The sequence below is a fragment of the Geotrypetes seraphini genome, chromosome 3 (genome assembly GCF_902459505.1).
Source record: "Geotrypetes seraphini chromosome 3, aGeoSer1.1, whole genome shotgun sequence".
NCBI classification, from domain to species: Eukaryota; Metazoa; Chordata; class Amphibia; order Gymnophiona; family Dermophiidae; genus Geotrypetes; species Geotrypetes seraphini.
In genome coordinates this window covers 298737111-298765055 of record NC_047086.1, presented here as the reverse complement: position 1 = coordinate 298765055, position 27945 = coordinate 298737111, and the positions used below count along the sequence as shown (strand labels likewise).

The window sequence follows — 27945 nt, the reverse complement described above, 5'->3', positions numbered from 1 at the left end:
TTAGCATGTGCTAAATCAGTTAGCATGCCTTAACCCCCTCCTTTACTAATGCGTAGCGTGGGTTTTAGCACCAGCAGCAGCGGTAACTGCTCCGATGCTCATAGAATTCCGATAAGCATCAGAGCAGTCACCGCCGCTTCCGGCACTAAAACCCACGCTACGCATTAGTAAAGGAGGGGTTTTCTAAAAGGATCCCAAAGATAGCTAGAAAATTACCCCCCTCCCTTTTACTAAACCACAATAGCGGTTATTGGCGCAGGGAGCCACGCTGAATGCTCCGCATTGCTCCCAACACTCATAGAGTTCCTGTGTGCATTGGGAGCAGCGCGGAGCATTCAGCACGGTTCCCTGTGCTAATAACCGCCATCATGGCTTAGTAAAGGGGGGGGGGGGCGTTAAATTTTCAAACATAAATGCTAACAAAACAGAGAAAAAGACCTCAGTGGCCAGCCACAAACTAATTCACATTCTTGGTGAATTTGGTGTCAATATCTTTCATTAGTCCTCACAAAAAAAAAAAAAATCCTCTCCCTTTTATAATTAATTAGGCCCCCTTTTATCAAATCGCTTTAGGAGTTTTTATCGCCGGCTGCTGCGGTAAAAACTCAGATGCTCATAGGAATTTCCTAACGTGGCTTGATAATTTTTTGAATTTTTTTTCTGATTTTTCTTCATTACTTCTTTTGTAAAAATTGCATTATAGCTTGCAGAAATCGTGTTCAAATTTGAGTCATGCCATGAATAGCTGCCACGATCTGATGGGGGCCACCATTTCACATGAATAGTAGAACTTCCTCAGGGGTGCATCTGCTCAAATAGAATATTTTCAATGAGCTAAGATGCTGAGTAAAGAAATGCAATTCTAGGGTAATGCTTTTATTTTCTGTGAAATCCTCCTCTATATTAAAAGACCTTTTGCTAGTGGCATGGACTAACTTGCTTTTGCTTTAAAACACCTTACAGTGCAAGCTGCTAATCTGGTATGAAATACTTCATGAATGGAAATAGCAAGGATGCTCCTAAAATGACAGCACACAGAGAGGAGAACAAATGGACCCATTTCTGATTGCACTGAAACGTTCTGGTTTGGAAGCCTGTCTTGTGTTATTCAGCTCTGCATTCTTTCAGGCGCAATGATCTAGTGTGGGAAATAGGAAACGCATTGCACACAGCAGAACTTGGAAATTCTTAACATTGCAAATCCATCAGCACAGCAGAAAAGGAAGATCTCACCAGACGGCGAGTGGCTTTTGTGTACGGTGGGTAGATGGGGAATTTCTCTGCATAAACAAGGGGGCGGGGGCTTGGAAGTTTGCTAAAATTGTTAGGGCTGACCGCAGGGTTGTAAATCTAGAGAATGAAAGGCAGAGAGCAACAGTGGCAAGCGACTGAAGTGTGTGCGGCTGCTTGTGGTGAGATGAGAGGGAGGGGGGATGGAGTAGGGGTGGGGGGCAGAGAGAGCTCGTGCGATTTGTTTGGTGATCAGAGCCAATAGAAAGCTAAGGCTGTGATAATAGTGACCGAGAGGAGACAGAGCTGAGCCTCCACGGTTCCTTTCACATCTCTTAGCAAAGGACAGGCTTGGACCCCGCAGGGTAGGACAGGCTTTTGCCATCTACAGCTCATCTCCACTGAGCTCTTTATGGGGCTTCTGCAGCAGCTTGGTTAGCAGCAAAAGAGCACAGAGGTCAATCCTGTTCTCTGCATTGGGATACATGTAACTCAGCTGAGAAATATCACTGCAGCAAAACCTGAACTGAAGAGAACACGCCACTTACCTCAGGTAAGATCATACCATTTATGACAAATCATGCAAATTATCTAAGTGCTGCTTAGTTCTCCATATTGGGGCTAGTTCTGTTTATTCCAGAGTTAAAAGCAGGCAAACCACATTCTTATCTGGTCCATCTGCAGCATTTTAATTAATAGCATCCCTTGTTTATGTGTTATCTTCTGAAATAATTCAGCACGCATTCATAAGTTACACTGTCACACGAAAATGTAGGTTCTGATGCACTGTACCTGTTCTTAATTACTGAAAATAAATCTATTTTCTGGTAGCATGCATTATAAACGATTTTGGTAAAATGAAAGTTTCAAAAGCTGCTTGTGAACGTACAAAAAAAAAAAAAAAAGCTTCATAGCTTGGCACGTGTTGGGGCTCATTGCAGCCATATAGCAGACAAGGTGATACGTTCATAGTTCAAACGCATCACCAAAACGAATACGAAAGTGGAGACAAGGGGCTAATTAATTTTATTTGTGCAGTGCCTCTGGTCTGTTTCCCAAACAGATACAATTTTAGTATAAGCAAAAATAGCATAAAATCATACCATATAAGTGAAACCATCAAATTCACAAGACTTGGACTTTTTATAAGGCATAATATGACATATATGATATGATTTTATGCTTTACCTAATTTGTTCGGGGGGTTGGGGGGGGGGGTCCATCCTTTTGGATTATTTTGCTGCTTCACAAACTGCCATCATTACCCTCAAGCACTTTTTCACATACCTTTGCACTTTTTTTTTGTCCCTTTTCTTTGGTCAATAATAGTTTGTGATTATGAAACTCCATTAGGATCCACTCCAAGCGTGTACGGTCGCCAGGAGCTGAAAGTGCATTGCAAAACGGTGATAAGGTTTGCAAAAACAGACGCTTGATCAAATGGGGGCATCTCTCCTGCCTTCACCCCCTGCTCTCTGCTCTTTCTACACAGTGTACAAACTGGAATATTGCTCTTGGCCGGGCTCCAAGCACAGGGTCTAAAAAGCCACATGCTAAGAACAATCTCTCCGTGGCCGTTTGACCAAGAATGAGAACATGTTAATGCCCTACCGCCCTGTCCCGTTGGGGGCCATGAGGACACAATGGCCATTGCCAAAAGATTTTAGCCTCCCGCACTGAGTAGCGGTGGTGATTCACTGTAGCAGTGTAGCAAAGGCAACATTTTACTCTCATGAGCATTTTGTGGCTTATAGGATTCAGAGGAGAAATTTGACAGGTCAGAACAAATCAGATGTTTAATTTTTTTTTTTAAGAAAAAGCTGGTATCAAAGGGACCAAATTAGGATTCATCAGAAATCCTGGCTTGTGAGAATAAAGCTGTTGAAAGAGGTCATTTAAACAGTTTAGGAGCCTTAATCAGAGAAGGGCATAAACAGGTGAGAAGATGAAAACATTTCGGCTCAAAAGTCTAAATAACATCAAAACCAATAATTTGAAGCTAAATTTTATTGTTCTTTTACTGGTTTTAATTTATTGCATTTTTTTATCTGTATTTGCATCTCAGCTGACAATTATGTTACTGGTCTGAATTTTAGTGTGCTCTGCTTACCTTCTTTTTTTTATTTTTTTCAATTTTCTATATCGTTCTCCCAGGAGAGCTCAACAAGGTTTACATGAGTTTATTCAGGTACTCGAGCATTTTTCCCTGTCTGTCCCGGTGGGCTCAAACTCTATCTAGTGTATCTGGGGCAATGAGGGGATTAAGTGACTTGCCCAGGGTCACAAGGAACAGTGAGGGATTTGAGCCCACAGCCTCAGGGTGCTCTAACCCCTGCGCCACACACTCCCACTGTACTGTTAGTGTTAATGTTTGTTTTACCTAGTTGAGTTTTTATTTTTCATTAATTATGTCTTCTATTTTGAATACTGCTTTGATATTTCAGGATCATTTGGCAGAGTTAACAAATGAACAAATAATCTTCAGTACTGTATATTACAGTGGTGTGCATATTATCAGGGGAGCCTTTATTTCTCACAGAAGTAGAGAAGAGATACAGTTAACTAAGAAACTTGGTTAAATCTGACTTAAATTGCATATCCAGTTTATGAGGGGGGTGCTGAAAAATTCTCAGCCCAACCAATCAACATCCTAAATTCTGAGGGTTATTTTGCCACTGCAACTGAAACCATGTCATTCTCTTCTTGCTTGGGCTGAGAACTTTTCAGCACCCCCATGCAACTTTGACTCATTATTCCTGCTGTTATTTTAAGAATTGCCACTCACTTTTCTCCTTTTTAAAGCATTATTTATAATAAGAAAAGAGCTGTTTTCCCCACAGATGAATAGGGATAGAAATGTGCATATCTGCCTATTAAACACGTTTGCTCCTAGCTTAACAGGCTCATTTTCTTTGCGTACCAACATAATTAAAAATAATAATTAAAAAAAGTGAAATATTGATGTTCAACATGCTTTACACTATAGTTCTAGCCATGTAGTGCGGGTTTAGCACGCGCTAAAAACGCTAACGCAGCTTAGTAAAAGGAGCCCATAGTCACAAGACTTCCAAATGGACCTAGTTTTCAAGATTGGCTAAGCGTGAGCACAAGCTGCATTTACACAACAAGGAAACTGTACAACAAGAACCAAATTCTATATATGGCGTCTAAAAAATGGGCCAAACAGAGAGAGAATGCTTGCCTTATAGGAGAAGAATAAACAAAACAGAAGGCAAGAGAGAGATGTCCTATCAACCAATATACAGTAAAACCTTGGTTTGCGAGCATAATTTGTTCCAGAAGCATGCTTGTAATCCAAAGCACTCGTCAATCAAAGCGAATTTTCCCATAGAAAATAATGGAAACTCAGACTATTCATTCCACAACTCCAAAACTTTAATACAAAATATATACGTACTTGTATTGCAAGACTTTGCTTGTTTAGAACAGTCTCTACACTCCCACAGCGTCAAGGAGAGAAGAACCATTGGCTCAGTTGTGATGTGTGTATACTGTATGTACTTGAATTGCAAGACGTTGCTTGTATATTAAGTTAAAATTTAATCAAATGTTTTGCTTGTCTTGCAAAACACTTGCAAACCAAGTTACTTGCAATCCAAAGTTTTATTGTATTAGCTTTTTTTTCTTTCACTTTGAACAATCGCCGACCTCTTCAGCTACACTATCAGCCTTTCAGTTACCAAGCAAGTTTTTAGTGTCTCCTGCTGAAGGCATCGTTTGATGCTGAAACTTGGATTGTTGAGACATTTCTATAATAAAGCTAATATATTGGCTGATTAGGACATCTCTCTTGTCGTCTAAAAAAATTGGCACAGAAAAAAATACTCATTGTAACATAGTTTATCCAAGGTGATACAGTTAGTTCACCCTTAGTACCTTGTATCAAAAAGGTTTCAATGCCAGTCTTTTAGCCCTCAGAGACGCCACCAGAAGATCACATTATCATATCTCCTGGCTTTACGCACCTAATCATCATTGGGTCAATATATGGTATGTATCAATTTCTTATTTTTTATTTTCCATTAATTTAATTTATTTTAATTTATTTTAAAACAATAAATAGTTTTAAAGAATATTTTATATAAATTGAATACTTAGCTTAACTGGTGGTTGGTGGTTAGCAAGGGATTAATGAGCCAACATGTTTCACCCGTAGAGGGGGTTTCCTCAGGGCTACTATCTCTTTTTAGTACCGATTCTTCACGACATGACCACCCAATGTCGTGAAGAATCGGTACTAAAAAGGGATAGTAGCCCTGAGGAAACTCCCTCTACGGGTGAAACATGTTGGCTCATTAATCCCTTGCTAACCACCAACCACCAGTTAAGCTAAGTATTCAATTTATATAAAATATTCTTTAAAACTATTTATTGTTTTAAAATAAATTAAAATAAATTAAATTAATGGAAAATAAAAAATAAGAAATTGATACATACCATATATTGACCCAATGACGATTAGGTGCGTAAAGCCAGGAGATATGATAATGTGATCTTCTGGTGGCGTCTCTGAGGGCTAAAAGACTGGCATTGAAACCTTTTTGATACAAGGTACTAAGGGTGAACTAACTGTATCACCTTGGATAAACCATTGGTATTCTCTTCCTTGTAAAAAGTTTTTCTTGTTCTATATAAGCCAGATATACCATTGTAACATAGTAACATAGTAGATGACGGCAGATAAAGACCCGAATGGTCCATCCAGTCTGCCCAACCTGATTCAATTTAAATTATTATTATTTTTTTTTTTCTTCTTAGCTATTTCTGGGCGAGAATCCAAAGCTTTACCCGGTACTGTGCTTGGGTTCCAACTGCCGAAATCTCTGTTAAGACTTACTCCAGCCCATCTACACCCTCCCAGCCATTGAAGCCCTCCCCTGCCCATCCTCCTCCAAACGGCCATGCACAGACACAGACCGTACAAGTCTGCCCAGTAACTGGCCTAGTTCAATCTTTAATATTATTTTCTGATTCTAAATCTTCTGTGTTCATCCCACGCTTCTTTGAACTCAGTCACAGTTTTACTCTCCACCACCTCTCTCGGGAGTGCATTCCAGGCATCCACCACCCTCTCCGTAAAGTAGAATTTCCTAACATTGCCCCTGAATCTACCACCCCTCAACCTCAAATTATGTCCTCTGGTTTTACCATTTTCCTTTCTCTGGAAAAGATTTTGTTCTACGTTAATACCCTTTAAGTATTTGAACGTCTGAATCATTGCTATTTTATAAATAGATATATTATACCGAGTAGTCTAGATAACCAATATACCTTCAATAATAAACAAAACACTCTAACAGGGAAGTCTACAATCTACATTCAGCATTAAAGAGTTGAGTTAATCAATTTCAATTTCAGGAAAAAGGCCTCAGAGTAAGGAGTGCTACGCAAGTCGTATCACCAACTAGTGCTGTCAGCATAGCCAACGTTAATAATTATGCTTCATCATATAATCATTGGCCAAAAAACCTGAATGTTAATTGATTCATCTGATACAATTTTTCTTATATTGATTTGTGTTAACTTTATTTAAATTTTTAATTGTTTTAACTTATTTCATATTTTTCTTTTAAAACTTCATATCAAGGTCCAAAGAATTCCTAGACTTATGTAGTAGACCTCCCTGACGATTTGAAGAGTACTACCAGACTATTACTTATCTTAAATACTCTTATAACTTCTGTGCCATTGATTAAGCAACCGGAATCAAAGCCGGGGCCGACGCAGCCAGCGTTTCGCAGAACATCACATAATCCGCTGCATCAGGGCCAGTAGTCGAACACAGTGGTCTCTACAAATAAAGATCACAAAACATAATAACTATTCATACCTAAAACTGTTAGAATCAAAGTAAAATTTTTTACTCACAGCTCTTCTTTATTCTGCCAGTAATTTTCAAACGTCGGCAAAATGGCAGCACATAAAGTTAGGTTTATAGTTTACAGTTTATTACTTATATTCCGCCTTTCTACAAAGCGGATTACAACAGTGCATTCATAATTAAAACAATAACTTAATATTCATAATACCACATAAATCACTCTTTAAAGCAGTGTATCTCAAATTGTGTGCCTCCTGAAATTTCAGGTGTGCCGTGGTACACTGGGGAGGAGGAGAGGCGCCGGCACCAGCTGACTGCCTAAGGGAAGTGCCTCTCGTGGTGAGAGGCATGTCCTATAGGCAATCAGTGGGTGCCAGCATCTATCTTTCTCTCTGGCCCTCTTCCTGTCTGGCACCCCCTACTGGAGTCTCAGAGCACGCCTGGAGGGCCTTCACAAACATGCATACATCAGCATGATGATGTGATGTCATCATGGCAATATCCACACACTGCCAGGTGCCTCGCGCTACGGCTACTACCTTTAGTGTGCCGCGGCTCGAGATAGTTTGCGGGACACTGATCTAAAGCTATGTTATACAAGAATTCTTGCAGCTAATAGTAAGATGGAATCAGTCAGTTAGGTTGTCACTGGGTGTGGTTTAAAGCTGTGTTTCTCAAGTTGGTTCTGGAGTATCCCCTTCTCAGTCAGGTTTTCAGGATATCCACAATGAATATGCACAAACAAAATTTGCATATAATGGAGGCAATACATGTAAATCAAGTTTAAGATAAGTTTAATAACTTTTTAAGATATACACAATGAATGTGCATGAGCTTGGTTTCCATTCACTGCTTCCATTATATGCAAATTCCTTTCATGCATATTCATTGTGGATATCCTGAAAACCAGACTGGTAAGGGGGGTATTCCAAGAATGAGTTGAGAAACACTGCTAAGTTTGAAAGAATATTTGTGGAAAAAAGGGTTGTTTGAACATATTTAAAAAGATCTGGAATCCTCTCATAAAATATAGTGACATGTCACATTTAAAATGAGTATTTTTTTTTTTTTTTTTGTAATGCACATCCATGCTGTTAGTTTCTTGCATGGTAGCTTTTAGTGCTAACGTTATATGTATACTGATCTTTGTAAACAAATCTGTTAATTATTTGTTAATGTGATCTGTTAGTGTAATTTGTTAATGTGATCTGTTTATTCATGATCTGTCCTTATTTGAAAATCTTAATAAAATTATTGAACTAAAAAATAAATACTCCTACTCCCACTTTGACCCTGCCTTGAAAGGCAGTCCAACAAGGATACTAAGCTAAATGTTTCCCTTTGCTGCTTCCACTCTGATCCCCAGGTCTTTCCTCTCATTCCTCTTCCTCCCCCTCCCCCCCCCCCAACTGGGATGATAGGTTTAGAGAATGACACAGGGACAAATTTGTCCCCTCAGGAACTCAATTTCTCTGTCCCTGTCTCTGCCCCATTCCTGTAAGCTTGTAAGCTCTGCCTTAACCACACAAGCCTTGAAAACTTATGATTTTAAAGTGTTTAAGGCTTGTGCAGATGAGGACAGAGCTTTCAGGAATGGGGTAGGGACAGGAAAAGAACTCACAGGGATGGGACAGGAAAATGAGTTCGCGCGGGGACGTGAAAAAATTTGTCCCCGTGTCATTCTCTAGGTCAGTTCAGAGCTATACTTTCCCTGGCTTTCACACTTGCATTTTCACCATTTTTCTACCTCCAAAGAGCTTTCCAGCTATTTTTGCATTCACACTTAGAATGTTTAAGTGAGGCAGAGAACATCTGGATCTTGCTGCTCTTTATATAATGTTTAATTCCACCCCTAAAATGCCTCAAATATCTCATTTATTTAAAACATATAGGACCCAGTCTTCAAACCTGCTATCCAAATATACAAGTGCTGTTGAAAATCAAAAGCTGGCCCTAGCTCTATCTGCATAGCATCACTGAAAATCAACACCTATTGTGGCACTATCCAGAGAAGGGGCAATTCTATAAGTGGGTTCCTCCTTTGGGTACCCCGTGCCACACAGTGAAAACCTGTTCTACAATAGTATCTGGGTGCTCAGATTCTGTTAGAAAGTTCTAGCATAATCCAACATTTGCTCACCTTACAGAATGGCTCCCTGAGTCAACTTTTATATTGGCACCCCCCACCTGCAGCAATCCACTATCTCCTCCTTTAAATCCCCCCCCCCCCCCACACACATACATACACACTTGTGATAAAGTCGGGCCTCACCAATCAGGAGCTGCTGTCAAAGCAGCTCCTGATTGGCGAGGACCAACTTTAGTGCAGGAAGAGGCATTCAGAGCATACCGCAAGTGATTTCCTTCACTCACTGGCACTCCGGCTGCTCTCTCCTGCTTCTCTGGCTGCCCTCTCCTGCCCGGTGATTCGCAATTAGAAAATACCGCGAATGACTGGGACTGCGAATTGCTGATCACGAATGACCGGGAGAGCACTGTACTCTGTTTCTGCCCATGATGTACCCTGGCATGTGCATGCTGCTGAGGCAATCTGTAACAGTATTAGTGGCACTATCTGTTTAGTGCCTCTAAATATCTCGGGTCAGTATCATTTATCTGCATAAGTGCTTTTGAATTCTGAACTGTGCATTTTTGAACAGCACTTACAACTGATGTAAACTTTTGACCTTTGTAATTGCTTTTTTTAGTATTTTCTAAACATTTTCTTATTTTGTTTGAAGTTTATGTCAATGCAGTAGATACAGGCAGTCCCCGGGTTAAGAACAAGTTTTCTGTTTTTAAAACAGTTCTTAACTTGAATTTGTATGTAACTTGGATCCTAGTGTTATTCTTCCCACCTTCTCCTCCTCTTTGAGGTCCCTTTTGCATCCCTTTCCATCCATCCCCCTGTTCCATCTCCACCACCATATCCAACATTTCTCCTTCTCATCTCTTTCTTCCCCATGCATCTTTATCTTATGCCTCTCCTACTACCATGTTCAATGATTCATTTTCCTTCCCTATGCCCAACAATTCTCTTTCTTCATTTCCCCATGTGTACCATCTCTCCTTCCCTCTCACTCAGACATCCAATTTTCTCTTTCTATTCCCTCCCTCACCTCAGCATCTCTTTCCCTCACTCCCTCCATTGAAACAATTACACTGGTTACCAATTAACTTTTGAGTTCAGTATAAAGTTTTGACAATTATACATCAGGTAATTCATAGAAAGGCACCCTGGTATCTGACACAACTTCTGAAGAAGTACTTGCTAGCACGTCTGTTGAGATAAGAGAACGCAAGTGACAGCAATATCAGTGGCAGGTCCACAGTTATGGAATTGCTTGTACAGCTATTTGAAGTTATGTAGGGATGTTAAATCTGTTAGGAGAGATCTAAAAACTCATTTGTTTGTGCAAGCTTTTTGGTAGAGTTAAGGGTTTTTGAAAGTAAAACTGTGGAGACAGTTTGGTGGAAGAGTTTATGGGATTTGTAATTGCTGTCGTCAAATTGATGTGCAATTTATGCCTGTTTTATTGTAATCCACTTAGGATCAAAGCAGAATAAAAATTAAAAAAATAAATAAATTTAAAAAACCCATCTGGATACCTGGACGTAGGGCTACCATATGGCTCCAGAAAAAAAGAGGACGGATTGAGACATCCAATTTTTAGTTCCATTGCTTTCTGCCCTCCTTTTTCTGGAGCCATATGATAACCCTATGTTGCATAGACAATGACTTGCAATAGGACATCAATTAGTTGCTACTACTAATCATTTCTATAGTGCTATTAGATGTACACAGCACTGTACACCTTATATGCAGGTACTTTCTCTGTCCCAGGTGAGCTCACAATCTGAGTTTTTGTACCTGAGACAACAGAGGGTTAAGTGACTTGTTTAGAGTCACAAGGTAGTTACAGTGGGACTTGAAGCCAGTTCCTTAGGATTTCAGGTCACTGCTTTAACTATTAGGCTACTCCTCCAGTAAGAACATGAGAGCTTTAGTTGCTATAATGAATTAGACCAAGCTCAGTATCCTGTTTCCAGCAGTGGCCAGTACAGGTCACAAGCATTTGGCTGGATCAAAAAGTAGCAAGCCTCCATGCAGCCTACCTCCTGGTATAGGTAGTGTATTTACCCAGGTCTGCCTTATTAATGGTTTATTGACTTTTCTTCCAGGAATTTGTCAAAACCTTTTTTAAATTCAACTATGCTAACTGCTTTAACCATATACTCCAGCAATAAGTTCCAGAGCTTATCTATGGGTTGAGTGAAAAAAAAGAAGAAGATATTTTCGCTGATTTGGCTTAAATGTACTGCTTAGTAACTTCGTGGCATGTCTCCTAGTCTTTGTACTTTTTAAAAAAAAGTAAACAATTAATGTTTACGCGTTCCATTCTGCTCAGGATTTTATAGATCTCTAACATATCTCTCCTCAGCTGTCTCTATTTATTAAGTCAAGTTTACTCTGTAATCTATTTATTATGTTAAGCTTACCCTGTTCTTTATTTAAATCCCAAATTAATTGTAGTGGAAAAAACCCCTCTCCTCCTCTTAATTGGGATAACAAACTATACATTAAGGAATATACTGTTCTGGGGGGGGGGGGGGGCAGAGTCACTGCCTATGTCATACGACATAGCCAATTATTCATTGGCTGACTGGCTAAGTTTAATGTCTAGATAGAGCCATACAGAGCAGGTCTATCTTTGCCTGCTATAACTTATTGGTTTAACTGGCTCTATCAAAAGTGGCTTTAAAAAAAGGAAATTCAATGCCGGTTGCTGGATTCAGACCGACATTGTAATGTCTGGGTTCACCACTGACCGTGGGAGATAGCCAGGCTGCCTCTTATAGTCTGAATATCAGGCCTCCAACTGTTTAAGACTTCACTTAAGTACCTTGAGAAACAGTGGGGCCTCTCCACACTCCCAACCTCCTATGGTTGGGTCCTTGACTGATACTGCCTTTCCTTCCATAGTCCACTTCCTTTGCCATAGCTAGTAAAATTCCATCGCTGATATTTTACTTGGAATAACATGTGCCCTAGAGCTACTCTGGTAAGGGCTACAAAAATTACAGAGAATTCCACATTTTCCCTTTCAGTATTCTACCACAATTGTCACAAATAGGTACAATAAGACACAGGAGTATTGTTATGAATTATGAAATCAGAAATGCAAATTGACATGCAATGTCAAATGTGCTTAAAGATATCTTGCTGACTTACCAAATTACCCCCCCCCCCCCTTTTTAATAAGCTGAGGTAGAGGTTTCTACCGTGGCCCTGAGTGCTCAATGTTCCAATGCTGCTCTGCTGCTCATAGGAATGCTAACCCCCCTCTATTACAAAGGTGCGTTAAGCTTTTTAGGTGCGCTAAACACTAACACGTGCATGTTATCCTATGGAAACGTTAGCGGTTAGTGCACACGTTGATTTAGCGTGTGCTAAATGCATGCTAAAACGCTTAGCGTGCTTTTGTAAAAGAGGGCCTACGAGTGTCGGAACAGCATCGGAGAACCCTCTACTGCAGCTTAAGCAGATTTTCCACTGATTAATTCACTCAAGTTTCACAAACTTTAACTTTAAAAAAAAAAAAGAAATTGTTCAGTTAACTTTGTACAAGTACTTATTTGCATCTTAAACAGTGCTAAAAGCATAACACTGACTGTCGACACTATCAAGATTACTTTTAGCCCTCCCTGTAACACCACCCAGCCTGCCTTCACATAGCTGCATAACTTTATTGTTTATTGAGCGCTTCTATACCGCTACTAATGAAGGGGGAGTCAATTCAGAGCAGTTTACATATGCTTCTGTAAAGGTGTTGCACTACATGAGCTTCTGTAGAGATGTTACAATACATGGGCTCTATACTGAAATGCACAGAACTCTGTGGTGGTGTTACAATACAGAGTTATTAGTACTGGCATGATTATGCCATAATCAATCATCCTACTTATGTTCTGGCACATTGATCATCCTACTTTTATGCACACGTTTACCAAATCAATCGACCTACATATTTACACATATAAACTAGGTTTATTATTGCAGCTAAATAAACTATATTTATACACTTCCTAAGGAGGTTGGCCATTTCAACTAACTATAATCTTTTTACGGGCATCCCTGAACGTTCTAGTTTCCTCTCTCTGTCAACTTCATAATTTCAGTTGAAGTAGTCTGAATTTTCTGGTGTCCTTTTCTAGCTTTAATTCCTTCAGTAGGGCATTCCATAACGTTGGGGCCATTACTGAGAACATTCTTACCCTGGTGCTTTTTTATTTGATGTCTTTGAAGGAGGGTATTTGTAGTAAGGACTTTTGGTTTGAACGCAGAGCGCATAGGAGTGTATGGCTTTGTAGTCTGGCTAGGTATTGTGGTTCTGAGAGGTGGACAGTTTTGTGCATCAGTAATCAGATTTTGAATTTCACCCTGCTCTCAATTGGGAGCCAGTGTAACTCTTTCAGTAGTGGGGTAGCACTCATCTGTCTTGATTTACCTAGCTGTGGCGTTTTGGACTGTTTGGATCGGTCTGATCTTGTATTTCGGTAAACCCAGCAGGGTTGAATTGCAGTAGTCGAATATTGTGAGTACAAGGGATATTAGTACATTGGACATTGTTTGGTGGGAGAGGTAGTTCAAACATCGTGATGCCTAGCATAACGTTAAAACATCAGTGAGTGCCTACTTTCAAAACCAACAATCTGTGCCGCGAACTCTATAATTTACTCATAAATTGATTTAAACAGTGACCTCAACATATTTTGTATCTTTATTTTTGTAACAATATTAAGAAAATTAAAGCAGTAATAAGATTTGTTATATAACGTGGGGCAATTTAAAAAATGGCCCATGTAATTACAACTTGTGTGCACTTTTAGGAAGTCATTTACTCCCTCTTTTATCAAGCTGTGCTGCCGAGCAGTGTGAGCTTAATGTTGAGCTGCCCATAGGAATACAATGGGCAGCTCGACATTTAGCTTGCTCAGCTCAGCAGCATAGTTTTTGATAAAAGAGGGGGCTAATTAAGGTTTTTCCTCTTAATAAAGGCTATTTTACAGGCCAAAAAGGCCTTTTATAAATAACCCCACAATATATGAACAGATAAGGATGCAAAGTAGCATAACAGCTTGTACTCATATGTGTACATTCTGTAGGCTTTCCTAGGGATGTACTTTGAGCAGGGGTGCAGTTATAATACATATTTTGAAAAATATATGAATACACATGTACTGTGGATACACACATTGACACCAGCATTTGTACACTATAGAAGCTGGTTCTAGTAGCTTCAGTGGCATACCTAGGGTATGTGGCACCCGGGGCCCATAATTTTTTGACACCCCCCCCCATGTAAAAAAATATTTTTTTGTAATAACCATGAAACTGAATAAATGGTCATAATAGAAACAGGCAGTGAAAATTTTCTTTTATTGAACCTCATATATGTAACCATTATTCCAAACATACCATAACATAGCATAAATTATGTCTGAATTGTCATGACATCAGAAGTACATATGGAGTAGTTGCAGGTGATGCTTGGGACAGTTCTGATTGTGTTAGTTCGGTTTTATGTGTTTTTTGAATAGAAGGGTTTTTATTTCTTTTTTGAAGGTTTTGTAGTTTGTGGTCGAGATCAATAGGTTGTAGAGTTGGGGGGTCGAGTGTTGCAGCTCGAATGGCTAGGAGGTTGTCGAACAGGTTTTTTTCTTTTTACGTTTTTGGTTGGAGAGTGTGTGAATGGTGTGCGAGTTCTCCTATGTCTGGTTGAGGTGGATTGAATTATTTAGCTGAAGAAATTAGTTAACCCCCCATTCCACACACATTAATTCTCTTCCATTTTTGTTCCCATTATAAAAAACACTGATAAGTTCCCAGAAAAAAAATACATTAAAATAAGAAGTGAAAACAAAGGCCCCTACAGATGAGAACATAACATAAGAATAGCCTAACTGGGTCAGACCAATGGTCCATCATGCCCAGTAACCCATTCTCATGGAAGCCAATCCAGGTCACTAGTACCTGGTCAAAACCCAAAGAGTAGCAACATTCCATGCTACCGATCCAGGGCAAGCAGATGTTTCCCCCATGTCTTAATAACAGACTATGGACTTTTCCTCCAGGAATTTGTCCAAATCTTTCTTAAAACCAGCTACGCTATCTGCTTTTACCATAACTTCTGGCCACTTCATTTTTAAGCTGAGATCTTTCCTTCTAAACAGAGACTTTGCTAGATGTCAAATACAGCACAAGGTTACTTCACACGGACTTAGCTGTGCAGGAAATGTGAATCTCCTCATACACCCACCATATAGTGCAAAAATGTGCAAAGGTCTGGTTTTTTCTTTTGATCACTACATAGCCTAATGCTACACAAGCAGCGCTGTTACAAACATATTCTGTAGATCAGTGCTAAGGTTAACAAAATTTCCTTCCTTGGAACAGAAGGAGATACTGACAAACCACTGGAAGAGATCCCAAAACAACTACCCAGGAACAACACCCACAGACCCACTCAGTGTGTGAACCAGTTGAGTGGAGTGGACTAACTGGAGGGTGGAAATGGGCCCGTAGTTTACTCAGCAGAATTTCCCAGAACACCTCTTCCTCTCAACACATTGACACACTGCCGCCACCACCACTAGGAACACCTCACCGGGTAGGCCAGCAATGTTATAAACTTTATAAAACACATTATTATATTTTCTTATAAAGCACATATTTTAACTGAACTCTCTGACATCCTCAGCCTTGCCATTCACAAAAATAGAAGGAAGAAAAGTTCCCATTTCTTGCTGTCTCATGTCCCCGGCCTATACAATATTTTTCTTTTGTAGAGTGCAGACCCTTCAAAAATCTGACCAAATCCTCATTTCACTTGCATTATAAAGTACTGAGGATGCCATCTCTCCCCAATCCCAGGTCTTAAAGTCTAAGACAGTAGCGCAAACTAGTGCTGCCAGATTCAGGAAAAAAAATTTCGATTCGATTCAGCCTATTGAATTGGTTTATCGATTCGATTTTCCTGCCCAATTGGGTGTTTTTTTCAAACATCCTGGTGGGTTTATTTTATAACTTTTTCACCTCCCTTTGGCTTCTCCTAACCACACTGGCGCTGTGGTGTAAATAAAATAAAGAAACAAAAAGGACTTTTCCTCTCTCTGTTAAATCCTAGCTCACATTTGCGGTCTAACACCAGCTCTGGCAGAATACACATTTCAAACCTGACATATTGTAATCACATAACAGAAAATAAAATTAGTTTTTCTACCTTTTTGTTGTCTGGTTATTTTTCAAATCTTGTTGGTCCAAGGCTCTGGTTGTCTTCTGATAACTTGCTTGCCAGGGTCTCCTTTTTTCTTCTTTCTCCGTGCTAACCATCCATCTGCCATCTCTGTCCTCCCCTCCCCTTCCATTTCCCTTCCCTCCCCCGGATGTCTGGCTTCTTTCCTTTTTTTGTCTCCCTCTATAGATCCACCTTTTCTTAACTACCCTTTCATCCAGCAGCTCTCCCTCCTTCCCCACCACCCCAGGGTCCACCATCTCTCCCTTTCTTTTCCCAACTACCCTCCTAATCAGTATCTCTTTCCCCCCTCCACACCATTCCTTGTGTCCAACTTCTCTCCTTTTCTGTTCCTTCCCTCCCTAAAACCCATGTCCATCACCTCTCTCTCTCTCCTCTATTTTCAGACCCATTATTTCTTCCCACCCAAAGTCCGGCATATGCACGTCTCTTTGAACCCCTCCCCCTTCCCTCCGTGTACTTCTACACCAGGGCCCCCCTCCCCTGAAGGCCTGCCCCCCCTTAAAGGTCTGCATCCCACCCTTGAAGGCCTGCCTGCCTGCTCCCCTTGAAGGCCTGCTCCCCTGAAGGCCTGCCCCCCCTGAAGGCCTGCACCCCCTCCGAAGGCCTGCTTCCCCCCAAAGGCCTGTCCCCCCCTTGAAGGCCTGCCCCCCTGAAGGCCTTTCCCCCCCTTGAAGGCCTGCCTGCCTGTTCCCCTTGAAGGCCTGCCCCCCTGAAGGCCTTCCCCCTGAAGGCCTGCACCCCCCCAAAGGCCTGCACCCCCCCAAAGACCTATACCCCCCTCGAAGACCTACACCCCCCTCGAAGACCTGTCCCCCCTTGAAGGTCTGTCCCCCCCTTGAAGGCCTGTGCCCTCCCTTGAAGGCTTGTCCCCCCCCAACAGCCTGTCACCCCCCCCCCCGAAGGCCTGCCTGTCCCCCTTGAAGGCCTGTCCCCCTGAAGGTCTGTCTCCCCCCCTCCACAAGATCTGCCTGCCCGCCCGCCCCTGAAGGCCTGCCCCCCGAAGGCCTGCACCCCCCCAAAGGCCTGCACCCCCCCAACGGCCTACACCCCCCCAAAGGCCTGCACCCCCCGAAGGCCTGCACCCTCCCCGAAGACCTGTCCCCCCCCTTGAAGGTCTGTCCCCCCTTTGAAGGCCTGTGCCCTCCCTTGAAGGCCTGTCCCCCCCCCCGACGGCCTGTCACCCCCCCGAAGGCCTGCCTGTCCCCCTTGAAGGCCTGTCCCCCTGAAGGCCTGTCTCCCCCCCTCCACAAGGTCTGCCTGCCCACCCCACCCTGAAGGCCTGCTGTCCTCCCCCACTACCTCGAAGGACCGCTCGGCCCCACCATCACCACCACGAAGCCTCCGGCCTCCCCGCTTCATTTCCCTGGGGAAACAGCCTGCAGCAAGATCGCGCGATGCCAGCGATCTTTGCTTGCTTCGGCTGTTTCCTCCGCCACAGTCCCGCCCCTCCTCTGACATCAGAGGAGGGGTGGGACCGTGGCGGAGGAAACAGCCGAAGCAGGCAAAGATCGCTGGCATCGCGATCTTGGTGCAGGTTGGCTGTTTCCAGACGCGACTCCTGGCGCAGGGGGTAGAGAACCGGACCGGACCAGGAGCACCCCCTCAGGGCTTGGCACCCGGGGCGGACCACCCCCCAAGCCCCCCCCCCCCTTGGTACGCCACTGAGTAGCTTATTTTATACAGACTAATGGGTTTATAAACACAGTTGCACTAAGTAAACTATTTATTACACAGTTCAATACAATGCAAATGTTTGATCAAACAAGAAGCAGAAAGAACAGAGAAAAGAAAAAGAGTAGTATAGATTCAGAAAATAACTGTAATATCAAGAAAAGTATTCACACACGAGTGTTGGATAAGTATATCTTTAGAGAATTCCATTTGGATTAACATTGATGTTATAGGCAGTCCCTGGGTTAAGATCGAGTTATGTTTTTAAAATTGTTTGTAAGTCAGATTTGTATGTAACTCAAAACCTGTAGATTTTAAGATTCTTGATGCCTACCTCTGCTCCCAGCTGACAAAAGGGCCAACTGTTCCTACCAGTGTTCTCTCTAAGGCAGTTGTTCCCAACCCTGTCCTGGAGGACCACCAGGCCAATCGGGTTTTCAGGCTAGCCCTAATGAATATACTTGAGAGAGATTTGCATATAATGGAAGTGAGAGGCATACAAATCTGCTCCATGCATATTCATTAGGGCTAACCTGAAAACCCGATTGGCCTGGTGGTCCTCCATGACAGGGTTGGGAACCACTGCTTTAAGGTACAGCATGCACAACCACACACTGTTCTTAATGTGGCCATGCATCATTATTCCTGAATCTGCTACAGAAGTGTAGGAGTCTATGCCACTGGAAATACTGCTCAGTGAAATCAAATGAAGCCATAACCATGTTCTTAAGGATGAGTCATACTTAAGTCGGGCATCTGTAACTTGGGGACTGCCTGTATTCCATATCTTTTTTTAGCTACCAATAGAATTTAGGATTAAGTTCAAGATCTCATAAAGCATTATTTGAACCCCCATATCTTTCTAATTTACCCCCTCCTATACAAAGCCGTGCTAGCATTTTTTAGCACCGGCCACCGCAGTAACAGCTCTGACACTCAGAGAATTCCTATGAGCATCCGAGCTGTTACCTCCGTGACCGGCACTGAAAATGTAAAAGTGGGGGTTAGTGTTGTTATATGCACCTAGATTATTAAGATTATTGAACGATAATAGAGTAGCTATACCTCACATATCTAGGGCCTATCTTGTTTCAACTAGAAATTGTTCATTTTTTAAAAAAATTTGGTTCCAGTTTTATGGAATAGTTTACCTTTGGAGTTGAGAAAATAAGAGATTTAATAAATTTTAAAAGACATCTAAAGGCTTATTATTTTCAATTGATAGGACTTGAATTATTCAACTATTTCAATTGACAGGACTTGAATTTACCCCCTCTTTTACTAAGGTGCGCTAACCGATTAGCGCACGCTAATTGAATTAGCGCACGCTAAACGCTAACATGTCCATAGACTAGCATACACGCATTAGCATTTAGCGTGCGCTAAATCGATTAGTGTGCGCTAATCAGTTAGCGCACCTTAGTAAAAGAGGGACTTGGTGTTTCAATTTGAATTCCATTGTATTATATTAGAATTTTAATTATATATCATAGACATATATTATTTTGTATACTGTGATTTTTTATTTTTATATATTTATTTATTTTCTTTCCTTTTCTATTTTTAATGGAGTTCCTTTCATTACTTTATTGGATTATTTTGTTAACCGCTTTGATCCTATTTGGCAAATTATGTGGTATATAGACATAAACATACGTATAGGTAAAAAAAAACCTATATTCCGTCATTTCAAGATTGTAACCTGGGTAAGATCTTTCCAAAAATGTAAGATATTCTTAATAGTTAACCCCCTCCTTTACAAAGCCACACTAGTGTTTTTAGCACTGGCCACCGCAGTAACAGCTCCGACACTCAAAGAATTCCTACGAGCTTTCGAGCTGTTACTGCCGTGGTTGGTACTAAAAGCAATACATCTAACAAAAGATAATCATCAGCAAATAAAATGGTAGTGACTAAAGAAGACTGTAAAATAATGACCATATAGGCAAGCGGAATATTAAGATGGAATATTGAGCATAAAGTATTCCATATAGAGGACCAAAATGATTTAACGTGCATGCATTGAAATAAAATATGTCTAAAGGGATCAATTTCAATGATGAGTGCATACTGTCATACACAGATATCATCCTTCTCCTCATCCCAACAACTAGCAACCAATCTGTTAATAGCCCCCAAAAATCTCAACAGATAGAACACAAACATGGGCAACAAACAACAAACTAAAACTAAATGCATCAAAACCCCAAATTATTTGCTTTCATACCCTACAACAGACAGTTCTGACAAACATCTCCAAGCATGTAGCACTCTTGCAGTAGACAAATCCTCCAAAGTACTAGGCTGTATTTTGGACTCCATGCTATCAATGGAGCTGCAAATCTCCAACCTCTGGAGGAAAACGTTCTTCACTGTGAGACAACTGAGACTCATCAGACCATACTTCCATCAACAACACTTTGCCCTGCTCATTCAGATGCTGATCCTGTCTCAACTAGATTACTGCAATTCCATCTACACGAGTATCAACATCATCCTCATCCGCAAACTGCAGCTCATACAAAACACAGCAAGAAGACTCACATTCAAACTGAAAAAAATATGACTCAATCTCTAACTACCTGAAACAACTTCACTCTAAGCTGAGCAGGTGTCCTCCAGCTGCATTGCTACCACTAGGGGGTGGAATATTTTCAGTCGCTAAGGACAGGTATGTTCCCTGGAGTCCTGCAGAACTTGCCTGTCCCTCACAATTGAAAAATGTGACAGTAAAACAGCACCCTCTATTGGTGAGACTGTGGGTGGAGGACTCCTGCTCAGCTTAGAGGGAACAGTGGCCACCCGTCTCATCTCAAATAAAATTCAAAACATCCTGCATACTCCACATCCTGTATGCACCACATACTCAATGGAAGCTCCGCTGCACCATTAATTCGCCTATTCTCCATGGCATGATCCACTTCACACAGAAATATCGACAGGATACAGTTGAACTCCCCACAACACAAACCTCAAATATAAATGCATATTCCACTCAATGGTCACATTCTCTAATGTGAAAGCTTGGAATGACCTCCCAAGAACTATCAGATCTGAATCTAATTACACCATGTTTCACAAGAAACTAGAGACCTTCCCTTTTGATTCCATAAACTCTACTGGCAACTAAGCCCAACTTCCATCAACAACAAACTCTTCATCCTATTACCATCAGTTATTGATTGAAACTCTATCTACCTCATGAAATCTTTCATCGAACCCTATTAACTCTCTTCTCTTGCTGTATTTATTCCTACCCTAAATGCTCATTTAATGTACTTCCCACAGCACCACTAAGTTGCCCCAAACTACCTCTTTGACTGCATGGTACGACAATCTCTACCTCAAAGAATTCCAAAGGTCGTAATGTATATCTAGTGCATCCTTGTACTGTAATGTATGTCTATGCTTCCTTGCACTGTACTAAACTGTTCTCTGTAAATTATACTGTAAATCAAACTTGAACTTTTGCAGACATAGCACGACAGATAAATCCCAGATTAGATTAGATTACTTACAAGACCAACACATTTGGGTGTATGTCAAATTTATAGCGTATTATCTAATAGCTGTCCTAAAAGGTAAATTCTATTTATGTTGCAGAAAAAAATTGACATTTAGTGCTATTCTATAAACCAACTCTGGAGTTAGGTATGGTTGATATACATATGCATAGCACCTATCTGCATGAATAATGTTTAGGCGAAGGCGTTTATCCCAATGACAACCAGGCCTAAATGCCTGCGCCTAAGCTGTGTGCAGATCAGGCATATTTTATAAAATTGCTCCTTTTAGGAATGCCTAAGATCTACCCATGCAGCTCTCCTGGCCATGCTCTATAATGAGATCCATGCATGAGAATTTACATGCACTACTTTATAGCATATGCCTAGAAGTGTCAACAGTTATGGATATATTACACACATATGTAGACTAGTGGAATAAACAGATGTATGGAAGTGCTACTCCATTTTAAATTAAACTACACTGGTTTCCTATTCACACGCCAGGTTTCCTTTGGCTTTCTTTTGAAATTCTACGAGAGGCTTTGGAGGAAAAGATTCTTTATTATTATATTTCCTTTCTTTAAATATGTTACATTTACCAAAGTTCATACTAGGGGAGGAGGGGTGGCCTCATTGTTAAAGCTGCTGTCTCCCCACCCTGAGGTTGTAAGTTTGATCCCATCCTGCTCCTTGTGGCTCTGGGAAAGTCATTTAATAATCCATTGTCCCAGGTACCATAGTTAGATTGTGGGCCTGCTGGGACAATACTTAAGAGAAAATACTTAAGAGTACAGTACTTGATGATTATTCAATGTATTGTAAACTGCTTTGGTGAATCTCTTCATGAAAAGGCAGTAAGTAATACAAAGTTTTGGAATTCTTTACCACCTGTAATTAGACTTGAGCCTTCTTATTTAAGATTTAAAAATTCCTGGATTTGTTAAAAATTTGCAGTATTGTGAATTATTTTCTGTATTGGGAATTATTGTTCTCTTTGAAATTCCCTTGATATCCGCTCTAAACCGTATGTGGAATTCATTTTTTGTTTCTAAACTTAATTATGGAAATGTTATTTATGTGGGGCCACCTAAATATCTTCTTCAGTGTCTACGTAATTTCCAAAATGCAGGATTTCATTTGTTGAAAGGGGGGGGGGATTCAGCGATATGACTCAGCTTTGCCATTTTTTATGTATTTTCACTAGTTGCCATTGGAGTTTCACCCAGTGTATAAATTTAGGGCTCCTTTTACGAAGCCACGTTAGCGGCTTTATCGCACGCTAACCCCCGTGCTAGCCCCAAAACTACCGCCTGCTCAAGAGGAGGCGGTAGCGGCTAGCACGGCTGGCAAATTACCGCGTGCTATTAAGCTAACACGGCTTCGTAAAAGGAGCCCTTAGTTTTAATTCACAGGGCTTTGTATGATTGTCAGCCACCTTATTTGGCTTCTTGGTGAAGAGAACATTCCTCAATAGGTCATTACGATCTGCTGGTTCTCAATTGTTGACGCCACTTCCAACACGGGATGCCCACTTGCTTGTCACAATAGAGTGAGCAATTTTTTTGTTTTAAGACTTCTGTCTTGTGGAATGGTCTTTCTGTGACATTGCAGGAAGAATGCTCAGTGGTAAGTTTTAAAAATAAACTCACCTTTGTGAAAAGGTGATTGGGGGAGGAGATACACTGAAGTGGGATCAGCCATTCTTTTTCTCCCTTTTTTTTTGTTCAGTGATTATCACCCTCCCTTCTCCTTTTATGAAGTTGCATTAGGGTTTTTTTTTTTTTTTTTAAATCACTGGCTGTGGTGGTAAAAGCTCTGACGCTCATAGGAATTCTATGAGTATTGGAGCTTTTACCACCGCGCTGTGATATCATTTCAAGGGTGGCATATCAACTATTTTAAATTAATAAACGATTCTGTTATCTGCACTGCATTGTATTATACTGTTCAGGTTCACATATGCAAATAAATGCAAAAATTCTACCTAACCACTATTCTGCAAATACCTGCTTAATTTAAATAAAGGTCTTTTTGCTAAGGTGTGCTGAATGCCATGCAGCCCATTCATTAGTGTATCTTAGTACATAGTGTATATTTGCAAGGGAGGTGTACATAGGAGCACAGCATAGGCAGGAAATAGGTGTGTGGGTGCAGAGCTCCTATTTTACAGAATTCTGCAAGTTAAATGGTGCTTGTGGCATTTACACATACTCACACCAGCTTACACCTGACTAGTGGCACCTAAATGCTAGCATAACCCAGTATTGATGGGTCTATTCTTCTATAATGGAACCTAGATGCCTAGGTTCCTATATAGAAAATGCTCCTACCATGTACCCTCAGGATGCCTCAATGGAAAATTACCCAAGTAGTTTCTCTTTGGAAATTAGCTAGTGTAAAGTACACACAGTAAACTGGGTGGTTGATGGAAGGTAATTTGAAAATTGTTTACTGTAAGCTTCTATACTACTGCTAATGACTGGGGGAGTCAATTCAGAGTGGTTTATATGAGCTTCTGTAATGGTGTTACAATACATGAGCTTCTGTAACGGTATTACAATACAGAGTTTGTATTTCCTGGGATGGTCTCAATACAGATATTATTAAACCATAATCAATACATTATTAAAACTTACTCAATACTTGTGCTTGCTACGTGTCAAAGCAGCTCCTGATTGGTGAGGCCCGACTTTAGTACAGGAAGAGGCAGTCAGAGCATACTGCGAGTGATTTCCTTCATTCGCTGGCGCTCCGGCTGCCCTCTCCTGCTTCCCTTTCCTGCCTCTCAAGCTGCCCTCTCCTGCATGGTCATTCGCGGTCAGAAAATACTGTGAATGACCGGAACCACGAATCACGGACTGCAAATTCACAGGGGAGCACTGTACTTCTAATTCAGCCTTCCATGCCGATAGGCTCTGGACTTCTTTTCTTACTATTGAGACAGATAAACTTAAATCCTTATTAGGTAAAGTATCTTCATTGCATTGTCTGTTAGACTGCTATCCATCCAAGATCCTCCTGAACAAATTAAAACTTTCCAACTTGTTCAAAATGCAACAGCTCGGTTGATCTGTGGAAGGAGCAGATTCGATCATATCTCACCTTTACTAAAACGATTGCATTGGTTACCAGTGAAATATCGGATTGTTTATAAAGTTCTTTTGTTGATTTTTAAAGTGATACACTTTCATGTCCCCTGGTATCTGACTCAGGTGCTAGAAGTATATAAACCAGGTCAAGCCCTGAGGTCAGAGGGGACACTATAAGTATTTAGTGAAGGGCTAGCAAACATACATTACGTAAAAATGAGAGTTTCAATAATCTCAATTGCAGGGTTACTTAGGATGTTCTCTGACATTCAGAGATGTAAAAAGGTGTTAAAAATGACTTTATTCATAGAGGCCTTTTCTTGAAAGTTGCTCATTTTAATGTGGGAGAGTTGGTTTTTTTTTAAATATATATTCACTGTACTATTTTTAAAAACTGTTTATGTATCTTGTGAACCGCTTAGGGATATCAGTTTTTAAATAAATAAATAAAATAAATAAATAAATAATAAATAAATAAATAAATAAAATAAGCTGTTGAAAAGTGTTCAGTTTCCTATTAGTTTAGATGGTATTGTTTTAATGCATATTCTTGAAAAGCCACTTTGGATTGAAGTCTATCTTCTAATTTTAGACCGGTGGCCAGCATTCTGTTGTTGGCCAAATTGTCAGAAGCTATAGTGGCCAAGCTATTTACTATAATTACATTTCTGGAACATCATAATTATTTCAGTACACTATAATTTAGATCCAGAGCTTACCATAGTACTGAGACCACACTACTTGCACTTGTGTCAGATGCTAAGATATCTATCCAGGGGCAATGCATTATTTTTGCTCCAATTTGATCTTACTGCAGCTTTTGACACAGTAGATTATAATGTTCTCCTGTATAAATTAAGTTCTCTTGGTCTCTCAGGTAATGTATTAATAATAATAATAAAATTATTTTTCTATACCAGCATTACCCAAGAGTTCTAGGCAGTTTAAAGCATAAGAAGCTGAACAATCAGCAAAGTACATACATATCATAAGATTATTTTTTTTAAAAAGAGAGATTAAAAATGGCAAAATAATTACAATGCTAAGAAGGCCTAATTATGTGATAAATTTGTCAAACAAAGCAGACTTTACTAATTTTCGAAAAGAACAGTAAGACATGGCTTGATGAAGACATTCACCGAGCCAACATTGAAGTTTGCCTGTCTAAAATGCTAAGGTCCTTTTAAAAAAGATCTTATATCTAACACCATTTGGCTTAGGATAGGTAAATAAGTTAGAGCTTCTCTTAATCCTTCATGGTCTATAAAATTCAAAGTGAGGGAACAAATAAATTGGAGACTCTCCTGAAATCAGCTTAAAACATGTCATGGTCTAGTGCAGTGGTTCCCAACCCTGTCCTGGAGGAACACCAGGCCAATTGGGTTTTCAGGCTAGCCCTAATGAATATGCATGAAGCAAATTTGCATGCCTATCACTTCCATCATATGCAAATCTCTCTCATGTATATTCATTAGGGCTAGCCTGAAAACCCGATTGGCCTGGTGTTCCTCCAGGACAGGGTTGGGAATCACTGGTCTAGTGAATGTCTATCCAAATGATTGAAGTACTGTCAGATTATTGATTACCCCCTTGTGGGGTCATGCAGGGTTCCCCACTTTCACCTAAAGTATATTATTTAATGTGTTTGGGTCTTTTTTATTTGGATTTTATTTTAATTTAGATGTAAAAGTTCTATTCTTATACTGATGATATGCTTCATTTAATTACCACAAGTGATGACGAGTTTCTGTCTCTGTTTCAATGACTGAACATTATAGCTTGTACGGCGTGCAGCCCCGCTTTAAACCCACGGGCTCGCACTGCTGGGAAGGCGGCAGAAAGTATGAGCTCACGGCAGAAAGCAGGGCTGGAAGATTGGGGCAAGCAGGCAGGAGACACGGGGCAGAGCAGGGCTTCTATGGAGCTGGAGAGTCGAAAAGACGTTTTTGACTGGTCTCCAGCAGTCGCTTCTTGGGTTGAGCGGCCAGCCCAGTCGGATCCGAAATTTGGGGTAGTGAATTGGGTCGCTGCATGCATTTCACCTCATTTGCATGCATGGATTCGAAGCAGATCGCAGGGGAGGTGAGTGAATCAGGCTGGATGGAAATTTGATAGTTAAGTGGTCGCAAACCGATCGATACACGATCAGTTTGCTTTGTGAATTTAGCCCTATATTCCCTTGGGTGTCTTAGCATTTAGTGCATGTTAATAATCATTAGTGTGCACTAAATTGATTAGTTCAACTTAATTAAAGAGCCCCGTAGTTTTGTATGTATCTTGGATTCATACCAAAATTTTACTCTATTGTATATAGAATCCGCGGGATAGTGGTAGCTTGTTCATACTTCTAAAAGGGAATTTTATAACAAAAGTGTCACAATATTCACACTTATTTTCAAAGTTATGTGTTAGTTGCTGAGTGATCAACCCATAATTTCCATTTATCATTAGTGTTTCCTTCATGCCTCCAGTTTCGAGGTGTGACATTGAGTGGACTGAGAGCAAGCGAATACTGAATTTTTGTCTTGGGAGGTGGACTCTGGCAGGGCCGGCACTCAACTGAGCAGGTTTGAGCTAAGAGGGAGGGTACGTGAGGGAATTTATAGAATGCTACCATTTTCCCTGCTAGATACCCCCTCACAGTGTCAGAGCCGCCTTAAGCTACGTAGCCCTTCCCTAGGGGTAAGTGGCATGGGAGAGGTGGATCCAGGGACGCAGCTGCCAGGAAGTCCAAGAGGCAGGGCCAGAGATGGGTAAGGAGACCCAGAAAGGGGAAGTAAGAAGGGACCCTCAAAATACGCCTTGACTACATCATCTAGATATTCCGCTTGGCTGAGGTAACTTCTTTTTGTTGAATATTTTGAGCCTTGTTCTGCGGTCTGGCTGGGTCAGACCTTGTTACCTGACTGGTGAAAGACTGTTGCAGACTGTGTTGGGGGCGTGGCAGTCACAGGCCAGCTGAACATTTTGACCTAGGAGAGGAAACATTGTTTGCCAGTTGGTGAAGTTTGTGGTTTTTACATGTACTGGTTTCATTGCCTACTGACCTAGGGTTACCAGATGGCCAGATTTATCTGCACAAGTCCTCTTTTAAGAGGGCATGTCCAGGCATCTGGACAGCTTTTCAAAGCCCGGCAGGTTTTGAAAAGCTTCTTCTATGGGACCGCGTTGGGAGGGCATCCACGCGTGCACACGCATGATGCCATCATGTTGCATCTGCACTTACACGGATGCCCTCCCGACAAGAACAGGTTGAGGAGGCAGGGCTGGGGGGCATGATGTGGCCG

General features: G+C 41.0%; 1 protein-coding gene across 2 annotated transcripts in view; it reads left to right on the top strand.

The window, feature by feature from the left end:
- Positions 1-1149: 1149 nt before the first annotated feature.
- GREM2 (gremlin 2, DAN family BMP antagonist) overlaps positions 1150-27945 on the top strand; it is a 163709-nt gene continuing 136913 nt past the window's right edge. The window contains exon 1 of one of the 2 annotated variants that reach the window (XM_033939981.1): positions 1150-1259. The gene's annotated coding sequence lies outside the window, so the exon portion shown is untranslated. Of the gene's footprint in view, positions 1260-1467; positions 1784-27945 lie in introns of those variants that run through there. The other variant, XM_033939980.1, reaches the window with a different exon arrangement.